This window comes from Rhinopithecus roxellana, chromosome 14 (assembly GCF_007565055.1).
Source record: "Rhinopithecus roxellana isolate Shanxi Qingling chromosome 14, ASM756505v1, whole genome shotgun sequence".
NCBI lineage: Eukaryota > Metazoa > Chordata > Mammalia > Primates > Cercopithecidae > Rhinopithecus > Rhinopithecus roxellana.
Window position 1 is genome coordinate 114,663,680 of NC_044562.1, and position 23,828 is coordinate 114,687,507.

Sequence of the window (23,828 nt, forward strand, 5' to 3'; positions counted from 1 at the left end):
AAATCTCTCACTGTGTCTGTGGATTTTTCCATTTCTTTGGGTAATTTGTATGTTTTTAAGTATATTAAGGCCATCATTTTAAAGTCTTCATACATTTTTTAATGCCACTTTTTCTCATTTAATGTTTATTTGCCCTAAATTCTATTTTTTAAATTTATTTGTTTTAGTCAGGGTTCTCCAGAGACAGAACCAGTAGGATATATCTAGAGGTATGTGAAAGGGATTTATTAGGGGAATTGGCTCACTTGATTATGGAGGCAGAGAAGTCCCATGATAGACTGCAAGCTAGAGAACCAGGAAAGCCGATAGACTCACTCAGTCCAAGTATGAAGGCCTCAGAACCAAAGAAGCTGATAGTGTAATTCTCAGTCTAAGATTGAAGGCCTGAGAGCCCAGTAGGCCACTGGTATCAGTTCTGGAGTTCAAAGGTTGGAGAACCTGGAGTTCTGGAGTCCAAAGTCAGGAGAAGAGTGTCGTGACTCTAGGAGAGAAGTGGTGAAAAATTGCCCTTTCTGCACTTTTTTGTCCCAAGCAATTGCATGTTGCCTACCCACATTGAGGGTGCATATTTTCCACCCACTCCACCAACTCACATGCCGGTCTCCGCCGGGAACACCATCACAGACACACTGGGGCAGCCTAGTCATCCTAATCAAAAGTGAAGCCATCAAGTTGTTGTAGCTCACACCTGTAATCCCAACATTGGAAGGCAAGCAGGGAGGATCACTTGAGGCCAGGAGTTCAAAACCAACCTGGGCAACATAGTGAGATCCTATTTCTAAAAAATGGGAAAAGTTATCTGGGTGTGGTGGCACGAGCCTACAGTCCTAGCTACTAGGGAGGTCGAGTCGGGAGGATCGTTTAAGCACAGCAGTTCGAGGGTGCAGTGAGCTATGGTTGTACAACTGCACTACAGCCTGGGCAACAAGCAAGACCCTGTCTATAACAAATCAAAATAAAGCAAAATAAAGCAAAACCATCTGAATTTCTCTTTCAGCAGAAAAAGGTCAGGCACTGTGCCTACTGAAACATTGAGAGTAATTAATAGTTTACCAGCTGTCTGAGTATCCCTTCATCCAGTCAAGATGACACCCACAATCCACTATCACAGTATTGCTTTGCTACTTTCCTTTTGGCTAGCATTTGCTTGGAATATCATTTCCATTCTTCTTTATTTTCATTTAGCTCTAGATGTATCTCATCTGAACATCGTAAAGCTGGATTTATTTTTCTAATTCCATTCTGATAGTATTTTTCCTTTAAGAAGTTAATTTAATTTATTATAGTTACACATTTGGACTCTTTCTTTTTTAAGAAATGAGATGTCTCTGTGTTGGACAGGTGAAGTGCAGTGGCTATTCACAGGTGCAGTCATAGTCTACTGCAGCCTCAAACTTCGTGGGCTCAAGTGATCCTCCTGCCTCAACCTCCCCAGTAGCGGGGACTAGAGGCACATACCACCACATCTGGCTTTGGGCTCATTTTAACCATTTTATTGTGGTTTTGTTTAGTTAATTTTTCTTCACTTTTTTCCTTCTTTCATGACATCTGTTGAACTGATATTTCTCTTGGTTGCTTCTGCTTTTTTCTTTTTTCTCATTTCCTAGTTTGGAAACTACAGATTTGTATCTCTATTCTTTTAAAAACTAACTGCAAAAAAAAAAGAAACAAAAAAAATTAACCACCAATTTTAATATACATGTGGGCTATATTATATTTCTCAGAGTCTAAAATCATTTACTGTATCCTTTAGTTAAACAATCCTTGCACGTTTTATCTGCTGTCTTTCTTTACAGGTTTTCTAGAACTTAATTCACCTTTGTATTTTGTGGACTTTATTTTAAAAGAGACAGTAGTTTGATTTCCATCCTCACAGTTACTTCTTATGTCCCTTGCCTTCCCTCAATGTTCAGTTTTCTTTTTCTCTGCTTTTTGTTTCATTTTTCTCGAGGTGGGTATCTCACTCTGTCACCCAGGCTGAAGTGCAGTGGCACGATCACAGCTCACTGCAGCCTTGATCACCCATCCTTCCACCTCAGCCTCCCGAGTAGCTGGGACTTCAGGTGCGCACTTCCCGCCCAGCTTATTTCTGTATTTTTGGTAGAGAGGGATTTTGCCATGTTGCCCAGGCTGGCCTCAAACTCCTGCACTCAATCCACCCATCTCAGCCTCCCAAAGTGCTGGGTTTACAAGCATGAGCCACCACGCCTGGCCTAAAATTGTTTTCTTGCTATGAAAAGTAGTTATTTCGGCAAGCACATGTAGCAGGTAAACTACTTTTTGTAGTTCTGAAAATATCTGTATTTTGGCCTCTCTAATTAATGGTAATTTAGCTAATTTTAAGTGTTTAGGCTACAGTTATTTTTACCTCAGCAATTTGAAGATCAGACTCTAATATCTTTCAGTATCTTTTGAGAGAAAAGAAATCTCCCATTTAACTATTGTTACCTTACAGATCATCTTTTTCTCTCTGATAGCATTAAGACTTCTTATTAACCTTGATTTTGTACTTGCTCTGTGGTGGATTGAGGTTTGGATATATTTTTATGGATTTTATCTTCTCTGGATTTGATGATAATGATGCTTTTAATCTAAGGTATTCTACTGACCTTTAGTACTAGGGATATCTTAGACATTATCTGTGCAAACATTCTTATCTGCCATGGCTTCTACATTCTATTTCTAAAATTTGTTCTGTGTTAAGGCTTGTATCCTCCATGACTTTTAACACTGTTTCAGTTTTCATCTCTCTGTATCTCTGTATCACATTCTCAGTGAATTGCTCAATCCTGTTTTCCAGTTTACTAGGTGCCTTTTCTACTATATCCTTTTCTAATATATCCTCTCTACTAGGATTTTTCTTTTTCAAATAATAAATTTCAATTTCCAAGAATTTTTGTCATTTTTTTGTGTACATCAATTCTTATATTTTCTTTTGATTTTGTTTTCAAAATTTGTTATTCTTTTTTAAGATATTTCTTCCTTGACTTCTGTATGAATCTTCAACTCTTATTTTTATGTTTTATTTTGATTGCTCTGTAAATGTATTTCCTCTTGCATTTTTAAAAAAAATTCATGCTCTTTCAATTGTGTTTGTTGACTTTCTTAGCTTTAGTTTTCCTCAAGTGCTTTGGAAATCATTTTGCAGGTTCATCCTGACAGTGACTTTTTTTCTCTCTATCTCTGTCTCCTTCTGTTTATCCCAATCACTGAGTCAGTGGGCGGGATTGGCTTAAGTTTTAGGAGCTAGGATTTGTCTGCCTCCTCTGTCTTCCTGGTTTTATATAATGGTTTATCTCCAAAAGCTTTTTTCAGCTTCTTTTCACAGTTTGGGGAATCACATCTTAGTGCCATTATTATGCACTAAGACTTGCTCAAGTCTTTTGCCAGGTGGTTCTTTTTAATCTCCACTAACATGCAATGTTAACCCTTGGTGCATCTAACTGCTACTAGACCTGGAGCTTAACTATTCTATAATGTCAGCCTTGCATACTACTTTGTGTTCTGTTACACAGTGACTTTTATTTTTAGTACAGCAGTATCTTGATTTTTTTCTTTGCTATATCTCTTGTACTTTATTCTGTTATACTTTGTCAATAATATATCTTATACTTTATCTGTAATTGCTGAGTACTGTTTTAAATAGAGAAGTCTCTAAAGTGTCTATTGCCAGTACCATCTTGACCAGGAATCCTGTCAAAACAGTTTGCACATACGTATTTGGAAATTAGGGTATGACCTAATTTCTTTGGCATATATATGATTCATTCTATTTATTTGTTTAATGCATAGATATGCTACAGCAAAACAAGACTAAGAATACCAATTCATGTTCTCAGGGCATGACTTCCAGACTCAAATTGGGTGGATTCAAATCCTGTTATTGATATTTGCTTCCTGCATGACTCATCTTTTCAATACCTTTGTTTCCTCATCTGTATTTATGACATATCTACTTCGTAGACATCTTGAAAGGATTAAATGAAATCTCAAAAACTCATGTTGTTCAAGGTTAAAAAATATGTATATATATAATGTGTGTGTATATATATGTATAATTAGCATAGCAGTGTGAACCCTCAATGAATGTTAGCCATTATTTGTACAGTGGAGTTGCGTGATATACATGTTTAACATATAAATTCACTTATAGCCATTCTCTTTTGTAAAATACATGTAGCATAATATATTTTAGACATATATATTACTATATATGATATATTAATTTGTACTTTAAAATGAAATATTATCAAGGTTGTTAAACCTCCCCTACACTGTATTTCTGTACTTTCTGGGTCATTTAAATGATCCTCAAAAGTAACTTTGACTACGGGATATTTTTTCCATATAGACTGACTTTTAAGACTTAAACCACCGCTCCCCCCCCCCCAATCAGATGCAATTATTAGTTGTCTCTATACTAGTCAGTGTATTTTTATGTCAGGCATTGGCAATTATATAAAGCTGTACAGTACTGAAAAATCATTTGGGCTCAAAATCAGAAGATCTAGGTTCAAGTCCAGCCTCTTCCATTATCCAGTCACCTCACCTTTCTGGATGTCAGTTTCTTCACTTATAAAACAGAGATGATAACACCCACACATCAGAGTGTTTGTAAAGATTAAATGCAATAAGGTGTGAGAATGCAATCTATAAGCTGTGAATCACTAGATATGTAGCTATGATTGCATGTCTTTGTTACAGCAGCTTCCTTCCATATTTACATAGTCCTATAGAAAGCAGGTAAACCTGAGCCTGGAAAGTTATTGGATCTCCAATCCATCGTGGACTTTTTGCAGTAAGGAAAAACTCTCAGTGAGAGTTTTATGAATAATGATTCTTTGGGGATGGGAGTGAAGTAGATATACATTATCTGGTATTTGTATTTGACAGCTTTAACTGCTAAGACCAAAGTATTAGAATCCTTTGCTCTTTCAGCCACAGCATACAATATTTAGCTTTTAGCAATTGGAAGCAGAAATAGGAAACCTAATTTTAGTCCTGAGGTAAGTAGAGCAGGCATTTCCTTTCCTATTCAGATAAAATTACTACATACCTGTAGTGGAATATGCCAAACAAATCTAAGAACTAAGCCATTTGTCCTTCACTGATGGCCCTATTTTAAGTCACAAGAAATGTGCTCTCCACCAAAGTCCCCAATACAGTTTTCTCCTCCTCCTTCACACACAAATATAGCCAAAAGTACTCTAAATGAATCATATCTATGCTTCCTAGAGCAGTGCAAAGGTTAAAGTAAAATTTCTGCTTCTGGGAGCCCAGAAAAAGGTTAGCACATGAACATAGCCACACTCAGCTGCTTTATAAACCCTTTCTTTCTTAACTATCTTCCTAACTTGCCACATTTGATTCAAAAATCAAAACAATATTAGAAGGTATACACTGTGTATCCTGCTTTTACCCCATTCGGCCCCCACTACCACCCACTTCTGGTCACTGTTATCACTAGTTTCTTTTGTACTCTTCTGATGTTTGTTTATATAAACACAAATATAACAATATAGATACAGATGTATTTTCCCTCTTCTTGCACAAATGGTAACATACTATATATACTATTTTGCCCTTGCTTTTTTTACTGAATAATTTATATTGGAGTTTCGGGGATTAAATCTCCACACATGGAGAGCTTCTTCATTTCTCTTTAGAGTTGCATCTTATTACATTAGAAGTATATGCCATTGCTTATTTAACCAACCCCTCATAAAGGAACACTTTTTTTTTTCAATCTTTTGCTGATGTAAAACCAGCACAGTAAATAACCTTAAATATTGTCATTTTGTATATACACAGGATATCTCTAAGGTACATTTCCAAAGATATGATTACTGAGTCAAAGAGTGAATACATTTTTTAAGAATTTTCTATTATTTCAATCACCTCAAAACAACAGATAATAAGGGCATCAGGGAAGGAACCTGTTGGCTGTGTTGTGCAGGCAGACTTGCCTTTGATCTGGGTTTCATCCTTGACTTGGTCATGGCTTTGGGCAAGTTGCCTCCCCTTTTAGGGAGCCTTGGTATCACCCTCTATCGAAAGTGGGGGCTGATCCCTATCTCAATGGAGTAATTATAAAATTAGAGGAGATAATGGATGCGTCTTGTCTGTACTGCCACCTTTAAGATGCTGGGATTATTAACCAAAAAATGGCTACAAACCTGATGCTAGCCTCACTTGCTTTTTTTTCTTTCTTTTTTGTTTTTAAATTATCAGATTGTAAAATGACTTTTTCTTTCTTTCGATGTACTATTCTATCAATTTTAATATATACATAGATTTGTGTAACTACTCAGAATCAGAATACAAAATAGTAAATGCATTGTTAATTTGGATAGATACGGGCTAGTTGCTCTCCATAAAGGTTGTCTACCCACACTGCACTCTCCCCAACAATATATGAGTAACTTTTTCCTCACAGCCTTGGCAAATGATAGAGTTGGTTATTTGTTTGCTGTCTGTTATTATAGCCTTCCCCATGCAGAAACATAGCAGCAGACTAGGGCCACAGCAGCTGTCTAGTCCTTCTTCCCTTGATTAAAGTTGCTTAAGCCACAAATCTGAAGCTTAAAAAGAAAAATAAATACTAAACAGAGGCCTCATATTTTTATCACATTTCAAAGCAGCTACTTTCCCCATCTGCTCTTCAAACAGACAGCTTAGTTTACAACCCTCTGTTATTCTGAATAACTGAAGGATAACTGAAAGAGAGTGGAAAAAGTCATCTCAGTGACAGTTGTATACCTTTGACATGGTAACTGTTCTTGTTCACAAGTCCCAGTGCACATACAACCTCTTTTTTCTCATCTGCCTCCTACCTAATGTCAACACATTAGAAATGAAAGCTGATTCAGATCTTATCGTGTTGAATTTCGTAAACATACTAAAAGAAAGAATGATATTAATAGAATTGACATGAGAAAGTTGGACTACACTGTTTGAAACATCTACTTTCTTTGTTGTAGATGTAAATTAACCAAACTTAACCAAAATATTAGATTTACAAATCTCTGGCTTATAGGCCAGATTCAGCCAACAGGCTTGTATCGCTGGCCTCACATAATCTTTAAAAATTAGGAAATATTACATTAAAATCCAGATTTTCCTGAATAATGAGAATATCTGATAATAATATGCCCATATTATCACATCACCACTGTTAGTTGGGGCATACACTCTAATTCACCACTTTTTTTTTTTTTTAAATAGAGACAAGCTGTCACCATGTTGCCTAGGCTGGTCTGGAATTCCTAAGCTCAAGCCATCCGCCCACCTCAGCCTCCCAAAGTGCTGGGATTACAGGTGTGAGCCACTGTGCCTGGCTTCTAATTCATTACATTTTTATACATGATCACTTTATTCATTTTTTTCTATTTATTCTTCAGAATACTGTATAATTTAATAAAAATTTTAAAAAGTTTTAACAGCAGCAAGCACTTCTTTTTGTTATTAGTACTTTCAGATGTCCATATAGTATTTAGCAATAATATTTCAGTTGAAAGAATTTACAGTTATCATGACTAAAGTGTTTGTTCTTACAGACATGAAATCTGCCATTTGATTTAGTAGTTGGATTATTTAATATAAAGCTTTTTTTCCCTTTTAATACGTGAACATATTTTCTTACCATTTTGGGAAACTGATTTTTATTACTTTCTGAATGATTCTTGCTTTTTATCATCTGATATGTTGATTATTTCATATTCATGTATGTCATTTGACTTTTAATATATATCTTTTAAAAACTTTAGTTGCTGAGAAATGTTGGGCTAAGGTTCATCAGAGTTATGATCATATTTCTTTTGCATTTCGATCCCTGAGCTGACAAGCAGACTTACCATATAACTTCTCATTGATTTTAATTTTCCAGACTTTGCACACCCCTGTTTATTTAGGTGAGCTGTAATCACTTTTTCACCCTACTCCCTACACTCTCTGCATTGAAATCTATCATTTTATAAACAAAGATTGCAGATGATGGACATTGCTTTCTTTGTTAACACTGTACCAGAACTATGAATGCTTTGTTTATCAGCACAATTAATTAAGGTTTGCCTCTGTTTTAAAAAAGGAATTCATTTAATCTGGTTTTACTCATTTTTAAGAAGCAAAATTATTTTTATGACTTGTTCTTTATTACTATTATTGTTGTTATCTAAGAATAATTGCTGCCAGAACAAGGAATCTAAATGAAATAGGAACCAAAGACTTACAGTAAAGGAACCAAAGATTTATGGTAAATAGTAGTGGTACGTTTAGTGGGACTTCATTATGAAAAATATTTAACAGAAGGCTATTTAAATGCAAGTTATAATTTTAACTGTGGGAATAATGAAGAGCAACAAAGGATAAATGACACTTTAATTTTCATTTTTGTAATTTCTAACAAAGTTGATGGTAATGCAATATGACATCTTGCCCTTATTGTTTACCTTTCTATTATGGTTTTTAAAGAGGTTCTTGTTTTTTGCAAAAATATTCAGAGGGCTTTTTAGTTTTCCTAAAGGTGTCTCCAGTCACTAATGTTTATATTATTCTCCTTTCAAACACCCATTGAGTCATGATCCTTGCTTATTTTCTTTATTTCACTATTCAACTGCTCTTACTGGCTTTGTGATGTGAGTAGTGTTCAAATATAATTTTCATTAACTCCATGAAATCCCACATCTTTCCCAATATTGACTTTGAGTAAATTTGCATATTTTTATAGGCATAGATAGCATCCCAAAAGAACAGACATGTTTACACCATCCAATGATTAGAGAAAGACTGACCAACAAAACTTTTGTCATGAAGAGTAAGAACAGGTTCTTTAGTGTTGAGTAGGGAAGGATATTTGAGAAGGGCCCAATTAGTGAGTGATGCATGTATCAGTCAGTTTTTTATGCTGTTAGAACTTTTGATTGGGTAAAGAATATTCAGGTAATGGGACCTCTCTCCTGTTTCGCCTTCAGTCTTCTGAATATGGGAATTGTCTTAGTCCATTTTGTGTTGCTGTAACAGAATACCACAGATTGCATAATTTATAAAGAAAAATGTATTTCTCATGGTCCTGCAGACTGGGAAGTCCAAGGTCAAGGGGCCTACATCTGTTGAGGACCCACTTGCCACATCATCCCAATGGCCAAAAGCGGAAAAGCAATAGAACATGTGTATAAGATAGAACAAGAGAGGGTCAAACTCACTTTTATAACAAACTCACTCTCACAATAATGAACCCAGTCCTATGATAACCACATTAATTCATTTATGAGGGCAGAGCCCTCATAACCTAATCACCTCTTGAAACTCCCACTTCTCAACGTTGTTGCATTGGGGATTATGTTTGCAACGCATGAACTCTGGAGGACACATTCAATCTAGCACAAACGGTGAATTTCTGGATAGCAAGATTCTGAAGCTTTTCAAGTTTATTATAAATGCTTTCTCATCTCAAATAACTCATCAACTATGGCATTTTTTAAGTACCATAAAAGTGTGTGTTATGTTGGTGTGTGCATGTGTATAAACTTCAGACCTTTAAAAAAGTGATTTCTTCACAGTAATAAGATGGAAATTCATTCACAGCATTGACTAAAGTGGGCTGCCAGTGTTGATAGTAACATTTATTTAGCATGAATAATATTCTACTATCCAAGAAGGATATTTTGCTATGTCATAGATATGAAACAAAAGAACCTAGCACCAATTGATTCACCATTATATTATAATAGATGCTCCAAAAAAAATACATACCAAGGGAAAAAAGCCCCAATAATTGGACTAGGTGAACCATAGGTGTAAGTAACTACTCAAAGCAGGGGTGTGTTTAGTGTAATCTATTATAAGATACTTTGTTAGAAGTAGGTCTTGAAGTAGAAATAATAAAATGCAAAAAAACAGTAATCTAAAAATTAAATGATTAAATGTTATAAACACTAAACAGAATTTTTTAAAGGCTGATGCTTATGGTTCAAAGACTTTTGAATAATTAAAGACCAAGACTTTTCTATGTTTTCTATATATTTAGTAAGTTCTATAATTAGTAAATCTTATCCTAACCTGAAATGATCTCTCGCATCTGAATTTCCAGAGGCTTCATTTTTCTGTATTATATCTTTGACAAATAATTTTGTGCAGACCCTGAACAACTCTTCTGCTGTTTTCTGAAACTATTTATTTAAATCTCATATGGTTATTGAACTACTTTTGTGCTAACAACTTCCCAAACAAACTATAAGCTTCTTATAATCCTTCATACTTCCTAAAATTCATTACAGTGCATTGCTAATAGCAGAAATGGCCAAAATAGTTTTTTGATTTGAATCAAGCTGATACAGACTCATTCTTTTCCGCAAATAGAAAAATTAACTTTACTCTTATTTAATGTATAGTACATTTATCTCATAAAGCTATGCAAAGTCTTTATAGCAAATATTAACAATTTCTCCTTTTATGAAACTTATAATGAGTTCTTCTTTCAATATAGGTTATGAGTGGAATTTCAGATTCATGTTCTAGAGATTTGCTAAGACAATAGTGCTCATGAGGGTAACATGACATGTTTGTGAAAATGTCCAGAAACAGGTATTTTCTTACACTGTGGGTAGGTATAAATTAGTACAACTTTTGGTAAACAGCTGATCTGTGTATGTATACCATACCTAAAGATGTTATTATCCTGTCACCCAGTGTCTAAAAATCTGTTTTAAGGAACCGTAGAAAAAGCATTATCCACAGGAAACATTACAACATTATTTTTAACTAAATTTGGAAACAACCTAAATGATAAACAATAGTGAATGGTAATGAAACTATTATGATGCAATAATGTTGTGTTATTTTACATAATTTTTTCAAATAATTTGCTTAAATGTGGACTTTCTTTTTAAAAATGTATGAAATTTAGTATTATTACTGCTTTGCAAAAAATGAAAGCAGAAAAAAGTCTGAGAAAGATATGCAAAAATATCAAGTTTAATAGTTATTTGGTTTTAAATAATAGGTCTGTTTTCATTCTTACACTTATTTGTATTCTTTAATAATACTATAAAAATCATGTATTACCTTTTTTTTTTTTTTTTTAGATAGGGTCTCACTGTGTCATCCAGGCTGGAGTGCAGTAGCACAATTTCAGCTCACTGCAACCTCTACCTCCTGAGCTCAAGCAATTATCCTGCCTCAGCCTCCAAAGTAGCTGGGATTACAGGCGCCCACCACCACATCCAGCTAATTTTTTTGTATTTTTAGTAGAGACGGTGTTTTGCCATGTTGGCCAGGCTGATCATGAACACCTGACCTCAGGTGACACACCTGCCTCAAGCCTGCCAAAGTCCTGGGATTATAGGCATGAGTCACTGCACCCAGCCAAAAATCATGTATTACTTTTTAAATTAATGGAAAACTTAGCTACTTTTTTTAAATCTAAGAAACAATAAACACTTAAATCATTCTCTTGGGAAAAATATATTTCTTTTTTTAGTTTTTTAGTTTTTTATACACACACACACACACACACAAACACACTTTAAGTCCTAGGGTACATATGCACAATGTGCACGTTTGTTACATATGTACACGTGCCATGTTGGTGTGCTGCACCCATTAACTCATCATTTACATTAGGTATATCTCCTAATGCTATCACTCCCCACTCTGCTCACCCCACGACAGGCCCCAGTATGTGATGTTCCCCTTGCTGTGTCCAAGTGTTCTCATTGTTCAATTCCCATCTATGAGTGAGAACATGTGGTGTTTGGTTTTTTGTCCTTGCCATAGTTTGCTGAGAATGATGGTTTCCAGCTTCATCCATGTCCCTACAAAGGACATGAACTCATCCTTTTTTATGACTGCATAGTATTCCATGATGTATATGTGTCACATTTTCGTAATCCAGTCTATCGTTGATGGACATTTGGGTTGGTCCCAAGTCTTTGCTATTGTGAATAGTGCTGCAATAAACATATGTCTGCATGTGTCTTTATAGCAGCATGATTTAGAATCCTTTGGGTATATACCCAGTAATGGGATCGCTGGGTCAAATGGTATTTTTAGTTCTAGATCCTTGAGGAATCACCACACTGTCTTCCACAATGGTTGAACTTGTTTACAATCCCACCAACAGTGTAAAAGTGTTCCTATTTCTCCACATTCTCTCCAGCACCTGTTGTTTCTTGACTTTTTAATGATCGCCATTCTAACTGGTGTGAGATGGTATTTCATTGTGGTTTTGATTTGCATTTCTCTGATGGCCAGTGATGATGAGCATTTTTTCATGTGTCTGTTGGCTGCATAAATGTCTTCTTTCGAGAAGTGTCTGTTCATATCCTTTGCCCACTTTTTGATGGGGTTGTTTGCTTTTTTCTTGTAAATTTGTTTGAGTTCTTTGTAGATTCTGGATATTAGCCCTTTGTCAGATGAGTAGATTGCAAAACTTTTCTCCCATTCTGTAGGTTGCCTGTTCATTCTGATGGTAGTTTCTTTTGCTGTGCAGAAACTCTTTAGTTTAATTAGATCCCATTTGTCAATTTTGTCTTTTGTTGTCATTGCTTTTCGTGTTTTAGACATGAGTCCTTGCCCATGCCTATATCCTGAATGGTATTGCCTAGGTTTTCTTCTAGGGTTTTTATGGTTTTAGGTCTAACATTTAAGTCTTTAATCCATCTCGAATTACTTTTTGTATAAGGCTTAAGGAAGGGATCCAGTTTCAGCTTTCTACATATGGCTAGCCAGTTTTCCCAGCACCATTTATTAAATAGGGAATCCTTTCCCCATTTCTTGTTTTTGTCAGGTTTGTCAAAGATCAGATGGTTGTAGATGTGTGGTATTATTTCTGAGGGCTCTGTTCTGTTCCATTGGTCTATATCTGTTTTGGTACCAGTACCATGCTGTTTTGGTTACTGTAACCTTGTAGGATAGTTTGAAGTCAGGTAGCATGATGCCTCCAGCTTTGTTCTTTTGGCTTAGGATTGTCATGGCAATGTGGACTCTTTTTTGGTTCCATATGAACTTTAAAGTAGTTTTTTCCAATTCTGTGAAGAAAGTCATTGGTAGCTTGATGGGGATGGCATTGAATCTATAAATGACCTTGGGCAGTATGGCCATTTTCACAATATTGATACTTCTTATCCATGAGCATGGAATGTTCTTCCATTTGTTTGTGTCCTCTTTTACCTCATTGAGCAGTGGTTTATAGTTCTCCTTGAAGAGGTCCTTCATATCCCTTGTAAGTTGGACTCCTAGGTATTTTATTCTCTTTGAAGCAATTGTGAATGGGAGTTCACTCATGATTTGACTCTCTGTTTGTTATTGGTGTATAAGAATGCTTGTGACTTTTGCACATTAGTTTTGTATCCTGAGACTTTGCTGAAGTTGCTCATCAGCTTGAGATTTTGGGCTGAAACGATGGGGTTTTCTAAATATACAATCATGTTATCTGCAAACAGGGACAATTTGACTTCCTCCTTTCCTAATTGAATACCCTTGATTTCTTTCTCTTGCCTGATTGCCCTAGCCAGAACTTCCAACACTATGTTGAATAGGAGTGGTGAGAGAGGGCATCCCTGTCTTGTGCCAGTTTTGAAGGGGAATGCTTCCAGTTTGTGCCCATTCAGTATGATGTTCGCTGTGGGTTTGTCATAAATAGCTCTTATTATTTTAAGATACGTTCCATCAATACTGAAGTTATTGAGAGTTTTTATCATGAAGGGCTGTTGAATTTTGTCAAAGGCCTTTTCTGCATCTATTGAGATAATCATGTGGTTTTTGTCTTTGGTTCTGTTTATATGCTGGATTACGTTTATTGACTTGCGTATGTTGAACCAGCCTTGCATCCCAGGAATAAAGTCCACTTGATCATGGTGGATAAGCTTTTTGATGTGCTGCTGGATTCAGTTTGCCAGTATTTTATTGAGGATTTTTGCATTGATGTTCATCAGGTATATTGGTCTGAAATTCTCTTTTTCTCTTGTGTCTCTGCCAGGCTTTGGTATCAGGATGATGTTGGCCTCATAAAATGAATTAGGGAGGATTCCCTCTTTTTCCATTGATTGGAATAATTTCAGAAAGAACGGTACCAGCTCCTCCTTGTACCTCTGGTAGAATTCGGCTGTGAATCTCTCTGGTCCTGCACTTTTTTTTGGTTGGTAGACTATTAATTATTGCCTCAATTTCAGAGGCTGTTATTGGTTTATTCAGGGATTCAACTTCTTCCTGATTCTTAATAATGAGATTCCTGGCTTTTAACAGGTTTTAGAAACTTCAGAATAAGAAAGGGGAACTAGAGCAGTTTAAAGTACTGGGCATCTGATAGAATTCACCGTTACACTGCCATGACTCTTTATCCTTCTAGATGAAACAGGCCTCAATACAAATTATCAATCTCCTCATACCTTTACTGACCTTCTCTTGGCATATCAATACTAAGCCTAATGACTGTATGTTTTCAATGTGACCACCCCAGGCTGTTCCCCGCTCATTATTTTCTCATTTTCTTCTTTTACTTAGTACAGTATTTTTAATGTTCATCAGTATTGTAGCATGTATCAGTAATTTTTTCTTTTCTATTACCAAATAATATTTCAGTTATGAATATACCACATTTTATTTTATTCATCAATTAATGAATATTTGAGTTGTTTCTACTTTTTAGCTATTGTGAATAATAATACTATAAATATTTGTGTACAAGTTTTTATATAAATATATATTTCATTGCTCTTTGTTATATATCTAGGCATAGAATTGCTGACTCATATGTTAACTTTATGTTTAACATTTGAGAGACTGTTAGGCTGTTTTCCAAAACAGCTGCACCATTTACAGTCCTACCAAGAGTGTATGAGGGTTTCAGTTTCTCCACATCTTTGTCAATACATGCTGTTATTTATCTGTCATGTCTATTCCCTTGATCTGTATGTGTCTATCTTTTTGTAGGTACCACACTATCTTAATTACTATAGCTTTGATATGTTTGAAATAAGGAGGTAAGTGTTCTCCAATTTTGTTCCTGTTTTTTAAAATGGTGCATTTGGGCTATTCTACGTTCCATCAATTTCCATATGAATTTTAAGATCAACTTACCAATTTTAGCAATGAAGTCAGCTGAGATTTTGATAGAGATTACACTGAATCAGTAGATCAATTTGGAGAATTTTATCATCTTAACAACAGTAGAGCTGAGATCCATGAACATGAGCTGTCTTTGTATTCACTTAAGTCTTTAATTTCTTTCACTGATATTTTGTAGTTTTTAAAATGTAATTTCACTCTTCCTTTGTTAAATTTATTCACAAATATTTTAATTTTTAATACAATTTTAGATGGAATTGTTTTATTATTTCATTTCAGATTATTCATTGCCAGTTTAGAGAAAATAACCAATTTTTTTAACACTGAGTCAATGCCAAAAGAAAATGATTGATTTTGTATATTGATCTTGTATCCTGCAATCTTGCTGAATTTGTTAATTTTTATAGATTTTTAGAACATTCCTTTGGCTTTCTTATGTATAAAATCAGTGTAATGCCTATCAAAATGTCAATGACATCCTTCACAGAAATAGAAAAAAAATCCTAAAATTTATATGGAATCACAAAAAATCCAAAATAACCAAAGCTATTCTAAGCAAAAGAACAAAACTGGAGAAATCACATTACCTGACTTCAAATATACTACAGATTTATAGTAACCCAAAACAGCATGGTATTGGCATAAAAACAGACACACAGACCAGTGGAACAGAATTGAAAACCTAGAAACAAATCCATATACATACAGTGAACTCATTTTTGACAAAAGTACCAGAAGCATACGCTGGGGGAAGAGATAGTCTTTTCAATAATTGATGCTGGGAAAACTCAATATTCATATGCAAAGAATGAAACTAGACCCCCATCTCTCACCATAAACAAAAACTGAATCAAACTACATTAAAGACTTACACCCAAGACCTCAAACTATGAAATTACTACAAGAAAACATTGGAGCAGCTCTCTAAGACATTGATCTGGGCAAATATTTCTTGAGCAACATCCCATGAGCACAGGCAGCCATAGCAAAAATGGACAAATGGGATCACATTAAGTTAAAAAGCTTCTGCACAGCAAAGGAAACAGTCAAGAAAGTGAAGAGACAACAAACAGAATGGGAGAAAATATTTGCAAACTACCTATCTGACAAAGGATTAATAGCCAGAATATGTAAGGAGCTCAAAAACTTTACAGGACAAAAATGTAACAATCCAATTTAAAAATGGGCAAAAGATTTGATTGAATAGACATTTCTCAAAAGAAGACATACAAATAGCAAACAGGTATATGAAAGCGTGCTCTATCATTAATCATCAGAAATGCAAATCAAGACTACAATGAGATATCCTCTCACTCCAATTAAAATGGCTTATATCCAAAAAATAGGCAATAACAAATGCTAGCTAGGATGTGGAAAAAAGGGAACCCTCCTACAATGTTGGTGGGAGTGCAAGTTAGTACAGCCACTATGTACAACAGTCTGGAGGTTCCTTTAAAAACTAAAAATAGAGCTACCATATGATCCAGCAATCTCACTGCTGAGTATATACCCAAAAGAAAGGAAATCAGCATATTGAAGATATATCTATGCACTCCCATGTTTGTTGCAGCACTGTTTACAATAACTAGAGATTCGGAAGCAGGCCAAGTGTTCATCAACAGATGAATGGAAAAAGAAAATGTGGCACCTGTACACAACAGAGTACCATTCAGCCATAAAAAAAGAATGGGATCCAATCATTTGCAACAACATGGATGGAACTAGAGATCATTATGCTAAGTGAAATAAGTCAGGCACAGAGAGACAAACAATGCATGCTCTCACTCATTTGCGGAATCAAACAAAACAATTGGCTGGGTACAGTGTGGCTCATGACTCTAATCCCAACAACTTTGAGAAGCTGAGGTCAGGCAGATCACTTGAGCCCAGGAGTTCGAGACTAGCCTGGGCAACATAGTGAAACTTTGCCTCACAAAACAAAACAAAAAAAAAAAAGCCAGGCATAGTGGCACATGTCTGTAGTCCCAACTACCCGGGAGGCTATGGTTGCTAGAGGCTGGGAAGGGTAGTAGGGGGATTGGGGGAGAGGTGGGGATGGCTAATGTGTACAAAAACTATAAAGAATGAATAAAATCTATAGTCACAATAGAGTAACTATAGTTAATAATAACTTAATTGTATATTTTAAACTTAAAGAATGTAATGGTTTATATCTCAAAGGATAAATGCCTGAGGGGATGGATACCCCAGTCTCCATGATGGGCTTATTTCACATTGCATGTCTGTATCAAAACATCCCATGTACCCTGTAAATACATACACCTACTATGTACCTACAAAAATTCTTTTAAAAAAGATCATATCATCTTAAATAGAGGTAGTCTTACCTCTATCTTACTCTTTCCCCATCTGTGTGCCTTTTATTTCATTTTCTTGTCTAGTTTCTTTGGCTAGAACCTCCAGCATAATGTTGAATAGAAGTGGCAAGACTAGATATTTTTTGTTCCTGATCTGGGGGGAAAACATGCGTTCATTCACTATTAAGTATATTATGAACTGTGGATTTTCCATAACTGCCCTTTAATGGGTGAGGAAGTGCTCTTCTACTTCTTGTTTGTTGAATATTTTTAACATGAAGAGGTGTTAGATTTTGTCACATGCTTATTCTGTGCTCCTTTATGTTATTCTTGTCAAATATATTTATATATGTGATAGGCCCAACAGTACTTTATCCTACAATATTGTTTTGTACAATTTCTTTTTCAGTCAAGGAAAGAAGGAGACGAAGTATGCATTCGTTGTATCTTTTGTAATTACTTTTACTTGTGCTGCCCCTTTTCGTTTTCTTGATGTCAAATTATCAACTGGATTCTTGAAGAAGTTTCTTTAGTGTTTCTTATAATGTAGATAGATGTGTTATCAATAAATTTTCTCAGTTTCAGTTTCCTTGGGAACATACTTATTTCACCTTCCTTTTTGAAATAGAGTTTTGCCAGAATGAAGATTTTTTTTTTTTTTTTTTTTTTTTTTTTTTTTTTTTTTTGAGATAAAGCTGGCTCCATCGCCCAGGCTGGAGTGCAGCAGTGCGATCTCGGCTCACTGCAACCTCCACCTCCTGTGTTCAAGGGATTCTCGTGCCTCAGCCTCCCAGGTAGCTGATATTACAGCCACACACCAGCAGACCCAGATGATTTTTTTGTATTTTTAGTAGAGACAGGGTTTCACTATGTTGCCCAAGCTGGTCTTGAACTCCTGGCCTCCAGTGATCCACACACATCAGCCTCCCAACATGTTGGGATTACAGACGTGAGCCACCATGTCCAGCCCAGAATTAAAATTTTTAAGTAACAAGTTTTGGGGTTTTGTTTTCCCGTCAGCACTTTGTTTATATCGTCCCACTGCCTTCTGGTCTCCATTGTTTCTGATGAGAAGTCACCCACTGATCTTTTTGAGCTTCCCTTGTATGTGAGGAAGTATTTTTCTCTTACTGCATTCAAGATTTTCTCTCCCTTGAACATTTTCACTTTGATGTGTCTGAGTATGATTCTCTCTGTCCTCATCCTACTGGGAATTTGTTGAGCTTCTTCAATAGGTCAGTTAATGAATTTTCATCAAATTTTGGAAGTTTCCAGCCATTATTTCTTTGAGTATTGTTTTGTTTCTTTCTCTCATCTCCTTCTGGTACCCCTTTTATGCATATGCTGCTGTGTTTAGTGGTGTCTCATATTTCTCTGAGGCTCTGTTGTTTACTACATTCTTTTTTCTCTGTCTTTTCATTACATAATCTCTATCAATCTATCATCGTGTTCACTGATTCTTTATTCTACCAACTGAAATCTATGACCATGCCCCTGTAGTGAATTTCTTACTTAATTATATTATATATTTATTTCCGTCCAGAATTTCCACCTTTCTGTTTTTTCAAAATCCATATCATCAAAATCCTTTGCTTTATTGTGTGCAAAGAGTATTAGTGGCTTTTGACCTTCCTGCATTTCTATTTTCTTGAAAAATTAGTGATTGATTCTCTCCAAAATAACCAGAGGAGAAATAAGGCAGAAAGTGTGTCCTCCTCACAGTCTCCACTGAGTTCCGAGACTAATAGAACAGAATGTAACCAGACTCTGAGTTCTTTGCGATATCTGAGCAATACATAGAATTCTTCAGTAATTTGTACATTCATTTTTTTCTACAGTGTCATCAAAGGACAAGCAGAAATCTTGATTCTTAACTATTACAATATAATGGCCTCACCTGTGACCACTTCCACAGTGAATCATAATAGCAACAAGGTCGTGCGTTCTGTCTGGATTGGTTGCATCCTCTGAAGTGTTACACAGACAAAGTTCCAAATGAAAAACTACCTAGTAAGAAAGTTTCGTACATCAGTGAATTTAATCTATATATTTAAATCGTTTCAGATGTAGAGATATAATCATGGGTGGTTTTTAAACTTTCATTCATGTGCTTCCTGTTTGCTACAACATTCTTCGCAGTAATGTTTGTATTCACTTCATAGAGTTTCTGTGTTGCTAAAAACCCTTAAACAGTGAATAATTGATGCATTTTGTTCTACATCACAGGAAGTTCTTTAAAATCTTCGTCTTTGCTCCTATAGTTTCACAAGTAATACACCTGGTTTCATTAGTTAATGTTTTCTGAAAAATTTCATGAACTACATTGGGTCTGGTGTGCTGTTGTTATTTTCAGTATCAATATTACCATTTGGTAAGTGACCATTTTGTTTATCCTGCCTTCTCTCTTCTTATAAAATATCAGCAATTGTATTTAGTAGGTAATTTAAGAACCCATGGGCATCTTGTTGCATGCAGAAAAGCTCATTTTCTTTCTGTAATCTTGTTTTGAACTTCTCGGGAGATATTACTTCAACCTTTTCCTTCTGTGTGGCTACACCGTGGAAGAAAGTTGCTGAGCACATTAAAATTTTCCTTCTTCCTAGGTTGTCTTGTATGCTAGAACTTTTTCCTGAAACGGATGACAAAAATAAAGCGCATGAAGTACTGAATTCCCAAAATTGCACATATTCCCCAAATTGACTAACCCAAAAGTGCCCATTGCAGGTATTACCAAAATTGACTAACCCAAAATAGTGCTCATTGACTGGAAACGATTCTGGGCCAATCTCTTTCTCTAATGCTGAAGCACTGGAACTCGTGATCCAGATGGAGGCAGGGGAGGAGAGAAGCCAGGCCACCCACTTGCATTGCAAAGCACAGGCCACAAACCCACACACCACACCTGGCCGGCCACAATTGCCCGATTTCTTTTTTTGTAATTTCTGTCTCCTTATTAATATTATATATCTGTTAAAATGTTATAATAATACTTTCCTTTTGTTCTTTAAGCATAGTTTGCTTTAGTTCTTCAAATATATCACATTTATAATGGCTCCTTTAAAATCTTTGTCTGTTTAGTCTGAAATCTGGGTCCTCTCACAGGCAGTTTGTGTTCACTATTTTTTTCCTGTGTATGAGCTGAACTTTCTTGTTTCTTTGCATGTCTCTCTCTCTCTGTCTCTCTTTTTTTCTGGAGATGGAGTCTCGCTCTGTCGCCCAGGCTGGACTGGAGTACAGCGGCACAATCTCGGCTCACTGCAATGTCCACATCCCGGGTTCAAGCAATTCTCGTGCCTCACCCTCCCAAATAGCTGGGATTACAGGCACCTGCCACCACACCCCACTAATTATTTTTATTTTTTGTTCTTTTAGTAGAAACAGGGTTTCACCATGTTGGCCAGGCTGGTCTGGAACTCCTGACTTCAAGTGATCTGCCCACCTCAGCCTCCCAATGTGCTGGGATTTACAGGCGTGAGTTACCGTGTCTGGCCTCTTTGCATATCTTATAATATTTTATTGAAAACTGGACTTTCTGGATAGCATATTGTAGCAATTCTGAATATTAGTCCTCAGTACTCATTGTTGTTGGCCTATTTATTCATTTAATGACTTCTCTGGACTATTTTAACAAAGTCTATTCACCACCTATGTGAAGCTTCTGATGTTTCTCTTCAGAGCACAAGTGTTTCCCATGCATATAGTCCTCCTGGGATGACAGTAGCTATGACAGACTCCCTTTGACTGTCTCTTTCCCTGATCTGTTATGCTGTTTGCTTCTATCGGTATCATACCTACCTGTTAAGCTCTAGTAATTGCTGAGGTAATGCTCTGTTGTTTCCAATAATACCCCAAGGAACAAATTGCTCTACAGTCTGTTCCAATTAAATTCTGTCCCCTATACTGAACTAATTTTGAGGCCATTCTTTGAAGTTTATTCTGAAGCCAGGAGGATTGTTCTTGGCTGTCTCTTTGATTCTCTCTGGCAAATACCTTCATGTTCTTGGGTGTGTTTTTCTGTTTTGTTTAATAACTGATATCCAGTCATTTCCTATTGTTCACTGAAATGACCTACTACTTAGCTTATTTCTCTCATGGAGATACTAGCCTCCTCTTGCTTACCATCAAAATCTTCATTGTTTTAAGAGCACTCTTGGGCTTGAACTCTCCCACACTCTATTCTCAATAAAGTCAGTTCTCTTGGGGAGAGCTTTGGAGTTCTCTGTTCTTATGACATTCTCCTCCCCCTGGGCAAAATCTTGGAACTACTAGCATGAAGCTAAGGTTAGGAACAGCAGCCCACTTTTCATGCGGTGGTAAACCTGTTTTATGAGCTGAGCAGAGCAGTGTGCAGAGGAGTAGCCTCTAATCTCTTGACTTGCCTCTCCCAGCATGGAACCTGTGCCCTAAGGGTGAGCTGGAGCATGGATGTTTTAAGCTCCAGTGTTCTCAGTCTGCCTCACCTGGAGTAGAAGAACTTTTGCTCTACAGGTAAGGTCTTGGTGCAGAAAGGGAACCCCTGGCCTCTCAACTGTACTTGAGTGGAATTTTACATCTGCAATACATAGCTGGGGTCATGAGGAATGTTGATGGCTTGCCTCTCTGTGGAAGATATCAGAGCCCTTGGCTGGGAGGTGGGGAGAAGGAGAACCCTGTAATCTTAACCACACCTACCTGTAGTGGAGCCTCTGTCCTGCTGAGCTGGTGAGTGGAAGTGAGGAAAGGAGTGGGTTGTGACTCAAGTGCCAGTGATTCTCATTGTTCTTCCCAAGAGTTAGGAAATTGTCTTGCATAAATGTTTCCTCATTGGCTGTGTGCCCTTGAGACAATTTTCAGAGATTTTAAATGATTATATTTTTATAATTTTTTTACCAGTTATGGTTGTTTCACTGGGGAGCTCCTCACTCCGCATCCATTCCAGACGTGAGTCTGGGCTATTATCTTTTGGACATTATCCCATAAACCTCTCTTCTTCTTCTCAGAAGGAACTTTATTACTGTGTGATTTATAATTTATCAATATATTACTTGTAGCTCTAGAAATTGGCATCATGCCATAAACCACTTTGTACACTGCATGTCAATAAATTACAGCATCCTCATATATCAATATTGTATGTATAGACTTAGTGCCAACATGTATGAATAGGCACAACCTAACATAAGTACACCTGTTTATATGCATGGCATTCTGTAGGTCATATACAAGGAAAGAGAATAAGCAATTCTGGGTTACAGCCAATCTCAGTTGTAGTCATGCTACTGCCTCCAAACCCAGTGTGACAAAGCAAGGATGGGAAAACTTTCTCCTTTCCCCATCCTTGATGGTCCCCCAGTTAACCCAGGATATGCCAGGCCAAACCAGGCCCTTTTTCTTCTCTAGCAGTTTCTTCCTAGAACCTCCCGGCAGAAGGTGGGCTTTGTTTGTCCTCTGTTTAAAGAACTTTTTCTTTTTTCTTTTTTTTTTTGGAAACAGAGTCTTGCTCTGTCACTCAGGCTGGAGTGCAGTGGCATGATCTGGCTCTCTGCAACCTCTGCCTCCTGGGTTCAAGCGATTCTTCTGCCTCAGGCTCCTGAGTAGCTGGGATTCCAGGCATGCACCACCACACCCGGCTAATTTCTGTATTTTTAGTAGAGACAGGGTTTCTCCATGTTGGTCAGAATGGCCTTGAACTCCTGGCCTCATGTGATCCACCTGCCTCATGTGATCCACCTGCCTCATGTGATCCAGCCTCCCAAAGTGCTGGGATTACAGGAATGAGCCACCATGCCTGGCCTAAAGAACTTTCTTTAAAGAACTTTGTCTAAAGTTGTTTGGAACTCTAAGAGTTCTTTGCTCCTGCAACCCTCTATTCTGTCCAAATGTTCACTGACTACTAATACTGTATCCTAATTTACCTGAAAAAATGAAGGACCGACCTTCTGGATCTATTGCTTGATTAAGCCTTCAGGTACCTGCATACAAGATATATAAAAGGCTCAGTTTTATTCAATTTCCTTGGGTATTTTGTTTTGTTTTAATAACTGATATCCAGTCGTTTCCTGTTTTGTTCACTGAAGTGTCGTGTTGTTTTACTCACATGCAGAGTTAACAAGTTTCTATTATGTGTTATCTCCATTTTCAAAAATGTCTGAGGGCCTATAGAATACACTTTAAATGCTTCAGGAAGTCAGTCATAACCTTTTATATTTGCCCATAGTTTGCTTTCTTGCCTCATCTCTGATCTCCCTGAGCACCACTTATACTTACTGCTTTCTCTTAAGCAGACCATCTATTTTATGTGTCAGTGCTTTTGCTTTAACAGATACTTAACCAAATGATTGTCACAGAATATCCTGATAGTAATATGAGATATCAGAGATATCAGGGACCCAGGCCACACCTATTAAATAAGTGACTACGTTTCGGTTTTTTTTTTTTTTTAAGATGGAGTTCACTCTTGTTGCCCAG

At 36.5% G+C, this 23,828-nt stretch overlaps 1 protein-coding gene and 1 pseudogene across 2 annotated transcripts in view; one reads left to right on the forward strand and one right to left on the reverse strand.

Moving 5' to 3' along the window:
- The window catches only part of MBD5 (methyl-CpG binding domain protein 5), a 548,850-nt gene that overhangs the window by 309,432 nt on the left and 215,590 nt on the right, over positions 1 to 23,828 (forward strand). The gene's annotated exons all lie outside the window — the stretch shown is intronic.
- The window catches only part of LOC104658121, an 83,519-nt pseudogene continuing 78,666 nt past the window's right edge, over positions 18,976 to 23,828 (reverse strand).